The sequence below is a fragment of the Mustela putorius genome, unplaced genomic scaffold (assembly GCF_011764305.1).
Source record: "Mustela putorius furo isolate JIRA1106 unplaced genomic scaffold, ASM1176430v1.1 tig00003850_pilon_pilon_pilon, whole genome shotgun sequence".
In the NCBI taxonomy this organism is placed as follows: Eukaryota; Metazoa; Chordata; class Mammalia; order Carnivora; family Mustelidae; genus Mustela; species Mustela putorius.
The window spans coordinates 15992314-16000573 of NW_025422002.1; the positions used below are offsets into that span (position 1 = coordinate 15992314).

Here is an 8260-nt window from a genome sequence, read left to right on the forward strand (position 1 = left end):
AGCCCACCAAACCCCATCCAGATTCCCAGCCTCTGGGCAGAGCATGGCACAGAAGGTGACATGGACGTGGGGCTCGGAGCAAGGCTGCTTAGAGGGCTGATCATCTGCCCCGCCTCATCAGAGCCCCGGTGATTTGCTCTGCAGGCTCCTCCTCCTTGGCACTGAACCACTTTATAGTTATTTGGAACGGTTATCTATTGTCCTCTCCCCACCCAGCTCATTAGCTCTCTGAACGTAGGGGCCACTTTTTCACCCGTTATTTTCTCCCAATGTTAATGATGCGTAACTACTTGTTAGGTGAATGCGAGCACTTATACTACATGCCCCGCCCTGTACGGGCCAACTAACGACCCTGGCAAGTGTGCATGCGTGTGCGCACCCGGAAGGCATATAGAGAGCCAGGGGAGCCTTCGATAGGGGTTCCAGGAAGGTTCCTGCAAGCCTTGGGGAAGAGAGGGTGCACAAGCCGCGGGGAGAGCACACCGGGCGCTTGTGAGACAGGAAGGGGACTTCCCATGGATCCCAGGGAATCTCCAGAAACTCCAGGACCGTTCCGCAACTTCCTCTTTGGGGTGTCTAGGAGACCAGGACCCCAAACCCTGCACGGAGTTCTTGGTGGAAGTGGGCCGGCGCAGAGCAGGCCCCCAATGCTCCTTGGACCGCTGGCAGCGCACTGCGATCGCGCTGCCTGTGCAGTCGCAGCCCGCGGTAGTCTGGGGCGCGAGCCTAAGCCCTATGCAAATCAAGGATCGCAATTTCCACCAATCCGAAGGGAGCTCTGGCGCTCTTCCTGCTAATGGGAGGGCACGGCACGCCTCCTGGCTCGTGCCTCGGGAGCAGGGAGGCGCCGGGGAGGGGGCGCTGCGGGGCCCGGAGCCCCGCTAGGATCTCCTGGACGCGGACCACACGGGGGACGCGGACCACGGCTGTGGCCTGCCTGGCCCGGCTCTCCAAATTCCTCTTTGGAGGGCCCTCCCTTCGGGCTGAGGGGCGGAGTTGGTCTGTGATGGTTAGCACTCCCGCTCCCAAACAGTGAAGGGAGGGGGCGTTTTCGCTGCGGCCTTCAGTTTTGTTTGGGCTGATTCGCGTGGGATTTTGGTTGTTACGATCACCAAGAGATTTAAAAATACGGATGACTTACCAGAAGGTTGACTGTTAAGACTATTTTTTCATATTTGCTTCAAATTTAAGAAGCAACAAAAATGAAAATTGCCTTTGTTTTTCATTACTATCTCTCCACCATTTGTCAGGGTTGTAAATCACTGTGGTGGGGAATTTCATTTTAACATGATAGGATGTCCTCATCCTTTTTATTCAGGTTTTACTTGAACATAAATGACGCTAAGAGCACATTCTTGTACCTGAGAACATGTTTTGTGATTCTCGAGTTTACATAAATGGTATCATCTTTGGCATCTTGTTCTGCGATTTTTTTTTTTTTTCTTAACTAGGTTATCAGCTGTACTAGGTATTGCCAAATTGCTCTCCAAATTTTCACTTATTTCAGGGGCACACGAATCCCACCATTTGGCAATACTTAACTTGCTTACTAGAGTAGTGAAGCATCTCCTATCCTTTGTTTTTTGTTTTGTTTTTTTCCTGCCCTTTGCTTTTAAAGAACAAATCTGAGGGACACACAGGGCAGCCTTCACCTGCCATTCAATGTAGCCAGGTCAGGCCAAGGCCCCAGCTGTTTTTCGTGGCAGGTGGGACAGCCCTAAACTGTGGGTGTCTGGCCCTTTGGTGGGCTTCCAGATGGCAGCCCCCCCTTGCCCCACTCTACCAGGCTTAGGTCCAGGCCTTAGGGGATTCTTTCCTCCTCTGTAGCTTTAGAAGTGGCAGAGGGTCCTCAGTACTCCAGGTCCTAATAGGTATCTTCATCCATGCCCTCCCCACTCCCCCCTACCCCCCCCACCCCTGCTCCTGTTGGCATCCATCTAGATCCATCTCCTAGTGCAAAGCCCTTGTTCTTAAAAGCCCAATGTACCAGAGGCCAAACAGACTCAAGCAAGGGAGGGGCTTGGCCAAGGACACAACCCATAGGCATTAATTAAGTCGAGGACAAATCTAAAGGGTTCCTAGCCTGGGCGGAGTATTTAAGCTTAAAGTCTGTTTGCTACTGGGAACACCCAGAGGGTAGATTGGTGGTGGGAACCAGAGAGTAATGAGTGGTCTTGGACTCCTAGATCCAGATCCCCCACCTGGGTCTGAACACCCTCCCTCCCTTTCCTTAGCCAGAGCAAGAAACAAGTGGTGGGAAGGGTGGAAGATCATTCTTTGGGGAAAGGAGCTTTGGCTTAGGCTATATGAGAGGGTCCCCAGTACCAGACCAAGTACAAAGGACCCAGTACAAAGGACCAAGTCCTTTGGCACCTTGGAGACTTGGTTTGCCCATCTGTGAATCAGGAGAGTGGGTACTCACAGTTGAACTCCTGGGAGCCCAGAGAGACAGATGCTTGGTGTGGGGAGACTGGAACCTACCTACCTCTAGGCTAGTGCCCCTCGTGGAGAGAAATGAGGATCTCCCTCTTGTGTCCAGGACTCCAGGGAGGAGAGGCATCCTGCAGACTTCCGAGACAGCACTCCCCTGGGCCATAGAAGCTGGAGGACTATTTGCAGGAGCTAGGGGTATCAGTGAAAGGGATTGGACAATCAAGCTGAACAACACAAAAAGTTTCAAGGGCAGTCAGGCTGGGGCAGGGCCCCAATGCCACACTCCTGGCCCCTAATAGAGGCAGCCAGAAGAAAGACAGGAGGTAGGAGTGGCAAGATTAAGTGGGCGAGAAAAGGGGCATCTGGAATCTTGTATCTGCAGGCTATGCTGCACAAGGCCCAGGAGTCTGAATGAAAATCCTCTGTGGAGAAGTTGTTACCCTGGTGCAGGCCCACAGTACTGGCAGGCTAGGTCTTGGCTTTCACCACTTTATAGCTTCCTTTGGCTTCGTTTCTTTCCATCAGGACACCACCATTTGGGGCTTCATGTCTTGGAAGGCAGCCAGAAAGACCCTCATAGAAGATGAAGTTGAATGATCTCGAAAGGTAGGGAGCTGTGGGCCACACTGAGCTCACATGGGATTTTGTTTGACCGATGTAGTATTTTTTTTTGATTGTGATAAAATACACAGGACATAAAATTTGCCATCTTACCCATTTTTAAGTACACAGTTCTGTAGCATTACGTATACTCACATTGTTGTGTAGCCAATCTTTAGAATGTTTTCGTCTTGCAAAACTAAAATTCTGTCCCCAGGGGTGCCTGGGTGGCAAAGCTTCTGCCTTCATCTCAGGTCATGATTTCAGGGTCCTGGTATCGAGTCCCACATCAGGCTCTCTGCTCAGCAGGGAGCTTACTTCCTCCTCTCTCTACCTGCCTCTCTGCCTACTTGTGATCTGTCTCTGTCACAGAAATAAATAAAATCTTTTAAAAAAATAAAATTCTGTTCCCATTAAACAAATCCCATTTCTGTCTACCTCCAACCCCGGTAAATGGGATCATACAGTATTTGTCTTTTTGTGGCTGGTTTATTGCATTTAGCAACACGTCCTCAAGCTTCGTCCATGTTATAGCATGTGTCAGACTTTCTTCCCTTTTTAAGACTAGATAATCCTCCATCATATGGATATGCCACACTTTGTTTATCCATTCACCTGTCGATGGATATATGTGGTGCTTCCACCTCTTGGCTACTGTGAATAATGCTGGGTGTACAAATCTCTTTGAGTTGATACTTTTAATTCTTTCAGGCATATGCCCAAAAGTAAAATTCCTGGGTGATATCATTCTCTGTTTTATTTATTTTATAAAGATTTTAGGAGAGCCTGGGTGACTCAGTGGATTAAAACCTCTGCCTTTGGCTCAGGTCACCATCCCAGGATCCTGGGATTGAGTCCCGCATCGGGCTCTCTGCTTGGCAGGGAGCCTGCTTCCCTTCCTCTCTCTCTCTGCCTGCCTCTCTGCCTACTTGTGATCTCTGTCTGTCAAATAAATGAAAAAAAAAATTTTTTTTAATTTATTATTTATTTGACAGACAGAAATCACAAGTAGGGGGCGCCTGGGTGGCTCAGTTGGTTGGACGACTGCCTTCGGCTCAGGTCATGATCCTGGAGTCCCGGGATCGAGTCCCACATCGGGCTCCCAGCTCCATGGGGAGTCTGCTTCTCCCTCTGACCTTCTCCTTGCTCATGTTCTCTCTCACTGTCTCTCTCTCAAATAAATAAATAATAAAAAATCTTAAAAAAAAAAATAAAGAAATCACAAGTAGGAAGAGAGAAAGGAAGGGAAGCAGGCCCCCTGCTGAGCAGAGAGCCTGATGCAGGGCTTGATCCCAAGGTCCTGGGATCATGACCTGAGCAGAAGGCAGAGGTTTTAATCCACTGAGCCACCACCACCTCCATGTAGTTTCTCCAGCAGCTGCACTATCTCACATTCCCACTGGCAGTATACAGGCTTCCAATTCCTCTGCATTCTTGCCACCACTTGTTGCTTTTTTTTTAATAATGGTTGTCCTGATGGTTGTGAGGTGGAGTACTTCTTGTTTTAAGCCCACATTTTACAAGTGGGAGGTTTCATCAGAAAAAGCATATGGTTTCTCTATAAAAAAAATTCGCAAGAGATGCTTCTGATGACTGAGCCCTATGTGGGACCACCAGCAGGCAGAGGCACCCTGGATGGCCCCTGGATGGCCCCTGGATGGCCCAAGCCACTCCCTGCCTCTGGAGGGGAAAGTAGATGCATTTTCAGGAGGTGCTTCTGACATGGTCTGAGAAATAGGAAGCAGTCAGCAGAACTGGTTGTCACTGTCCCTCTTCAGGTGGGGTCTGTGTCCTCCAGTTGACCAGACTGCCCTGTCTGGCATGTGCCTATGCACCTCTGTGTTTGAGACAGTCTCGTTCCTCCTCACCCTTCTGCACATGCCTCTTTTATAACGGGGAACTGCAACGGTTTTGTAGTGTGTCAACTTGGCTAGGCTGAACTACATTTCCCATGACACCCTTATTCATACATTTCCTGTAGGGTGGGCCACATTTGCCAGATTTGGGAGGAAGTCACCATTTTGGTTGCTGATCAGGTGACTTACGTCCTCGGTATGAAGCCGTACTGGTTACGGGACTTGCCCTGGATTCTCTCTGTTTTGCTGACTCAGGTGTGTGCATGGTTTAAGACTATAACAAAGGGTCTCAGCTTCTGCAGGATACCCTCAACACCAAGGTCAGAGGCAACAAGAACCAACACAAGTTTCAGTCTGTCCTGGGCTCCAGCTTGTGCCGTTTCGGCCTGCTTGTGATCTTCCCGTCCTGTCTGGGCACTCACTGAAGGCTCCAGTGTTGGTCAGAGAAATTCAGCCTTCTGGCATCTGGTTCCTCAGCCCTGCGATCAATCCAATGTGTAGGTGCGTGTGTCCCTAATACCCCTCTGGGTCTGCTTCTCCACTGAACTCTTAGAGGGGAGCCCGAAGCCCTGCTCACACTTCCTGCCTCCTGCCTGCTCAGTCTGCTTGTCACATTCACCATTCCCCAGACTTGGGAGTTTTTGCCACACTGGGGGCCTGTGCTAGTGCTCCAGCCTGAACTGTCCCCACACCACAGCCACAGCCCCTGGCTTATCTGTCCTCAAGAACAGGAAGCAAGTCTGACTGGTCCCTGTCCCTGCCTCTGTTCAGCCAGTGTGCCCTGAAGGAGTGACTGTGGACTAGGCAACACAGGAGATCTCATGCAAGGATCAGTGCACCCATTTGCAGGTGTGAGTGGCCCCAGTAGAGGCCCCAGGGCCTCTTGGCTGCTGCTTTTGACAAATGGAGCTTCCTGAATGGCCAAAGGGCCCTCTGGGTATATCAACAAAGGTTCTAGTCCTGGGACAGAGGGATGGCAGCACCCCTTGTGCTGAGCCCTTGAGACCCCTCCCCTATCAGGTTCTGTGCTCGGGGTTAAGCCTGGACCTGGAAGAGGGACAGGTTCAGCTGGGTTAGTCTACAAGAGTCCACTCGGTGGAGACTCCCATCTTATGGGTCACACAGGCTTGCATAGCCTGGAAAAGGGCCTTTCCAGTGTCTTCAGGGCTGTCCTGGGGCCAGGGAGAAGTCAGATCTAGGGACCCAGGAGGTAGATGAGGCGGATCCCAGTCCCTTGAGAGGAGGGAGGCAAGGGCACAGGAGGAGAGTGTGCTACACTGGGGCTGGGGTGAGGGGTACCTAGAGACCCTGACTGGGGGCAGTGTGTTCCCACCCTCTTGGTTAGCTGAGGGATGAGTAAAAGAAATCTTTCTTGGCTCCATTTATAGATAAGGAAGTGGAGGAATGGGGAGAATAGTCTTGCCCAAATCAAAAGACATGGTGGACCAGACCCCTGGATTGCTGACTTGCAGCCTCCAGAGACCTGGTCCCATCCAACGCCCCCTCCTCTCCTGATCAAGGGATGCAGACAGAAGCCTAGGCTGAGGCCACTGCTGGGCCTCTATTGTACAGAGATGCAAATACACGTGTTTCTTTGCTTCCTCCTGGCACCAGAGTCTGCTGCCCCAGGAAGCCCTCCTCCAGAGCCTCGCGGTGTCCTGTGCCCCCAGCATTCACCTGGAATTGAAGCTCCTCAGTGAGGTCTAAGAGACATAAGAGGTCGACAGCAGGTAATGGGCTCCCCGGCCCTGTGCCAGAGCTGAGTTGGGGTCAGGGCAGAAAATAACAGCCTTCCCAGTCTCAGCACCAAACCTGTAAGACCAGCTTTTGAACCCCCTCCTCACTGGGGCTGTCACAAGGCTGAGATGTGGCCCACACAGCCTTCCTCAGAGTGCCTGGCACATGCCGAGGGTTCACATGGGGCAGGACATGGCCATCCTTTCTTCAACTTGGGGTGCAGGTCAGTGACATGAGCCCCATGCAGAGGTGCAGCTCTACTGAAGGGTCTAGTGAGAACCCTGAGAAAAGAGGAGGGGAGGGGTGGGGGGGGTAAACAGTGGGACACTGGGAATGTCCTTTCAGAAGAAGAACAATTTAAAGGAATGACAGGGTCCAGGATGTGAGCACAGGAGGGTAAAGTGAGTCAAAGGAGTGAGAGACTAGACTGCAAGTGACAAAACCCAATTGACGTGAGCCAACATAAAAAGCAATGTATCAGCTCACGTGGCAGTCAAGTCTAAACTATTTTCAGGCATGGCTAGATCCAGAGGCTCTGTTCATGTTCTCAGGTGTCTGTCTCTCCATTTCGTGGGTCCAGCTTTCTGTTCTGGCTCCTTTTTCAGGTGGGCTTTCCCTGTGTATTGAGAAAGATGGCTTCTGGCAACTCTGGCCCCCTGTCCCTGCCTGGGAAAGAGCACCTCTTTCCCAGAAGCTCCAGGAAGAGTCCCAGGATTGACTTCCGATTGAACTCACTGGGGTCAAGAACCATTTCTGACCCAGAGGTTGTGGCACAGTGAACAACTGAACACTCATTGGCCGGGTCTTCAGTCACGTAAACCTCCCTGGGACTAGACAGTCAAATCCCCAGAGCCGGGTGGCTTGGGTCCCCATTAAATATATGAGTGTTCTTCACTAAGAGAGAGGCCTGCCCCACCAGGAGCTGGTCCATAGGTGCTCCCATGCTCCTGGAAAAGGCAGATCTCAGGATAGAGAGGACAGCCAGCTAGGGGCCCAAGTGTGCAAGGGATGAAGACAGAAGACAGGAGAGTGGTGGGGGCAGCAGCACCAAAGTGGGAGGCCACTGGGATGGGCCACCAGATAATATGAGCAACAAAGGGTGGATTTGGGTGGAAAATAGGGAAAGGCAATGTGGAATACAAAGGACCTGAGGACACTTTGGGGCCATGGTGCTCATGAGATGTCTGCAAAGGATGGATGGTCGGCGGTGGGGGCCTCTTGTTAGGAGGGGCTCAGAGGAAGGGAGGGTGCCCAGTGTGATCGTTGCACAGAAAGTGCAGGGTCCATGTTCCTGGGGCCCCCGTAGCAGCCCTTCTGAACCCTGTTGGAACCTGAGTCACCAGGGAGCTGAGCAAAAAGCTAAGGTCTGGGTCCGGGCCTCGAGACTGCGACTTAGACCACTGGGGTGAGCCTAGGTGGCATCTGGGCTTGGGTTTCCAATTTAGGGAAAGGGGGTGTGGAATCTGAGGGATCACGTTCAGCTGGTCAGGAGCACCATCCCCTCTAATCCTGGGTAGGCCTTGGCGTCTCCTGACTTCTGGCCCTGCGGACAGGAGCTGGGCTGGCACAATGGCCCTGCAGCATGGCACTGGGCATCCCCCCAACCCTGCACACTGCCAGTAGCTGAAACTGGT

The 8260-nt window shown here is 51.9% G+C and overlaps 1 long non-coding RNA gene across 1 annotated transcript; it reads left to right on the plus strand.

Annotated features, from left to right (window-relative positions):
- Window positions 1-4646: 4646 nt before the first annotated feature.
- On the plus strand, window positions 4647-7420 carry LOC101685231. Its single transcript, XR_198437.3, has 3 exons — window positions 4647-5390; window positions 6504-6619; window positions 7232-7420. It is a non-coding gene; the product is annotated as an uncharacterized LOC101685231 (long non-coding RNA).
- The last annotated feature ends 840 nt before the right edge of the window (window positions 7421-8260 follow it).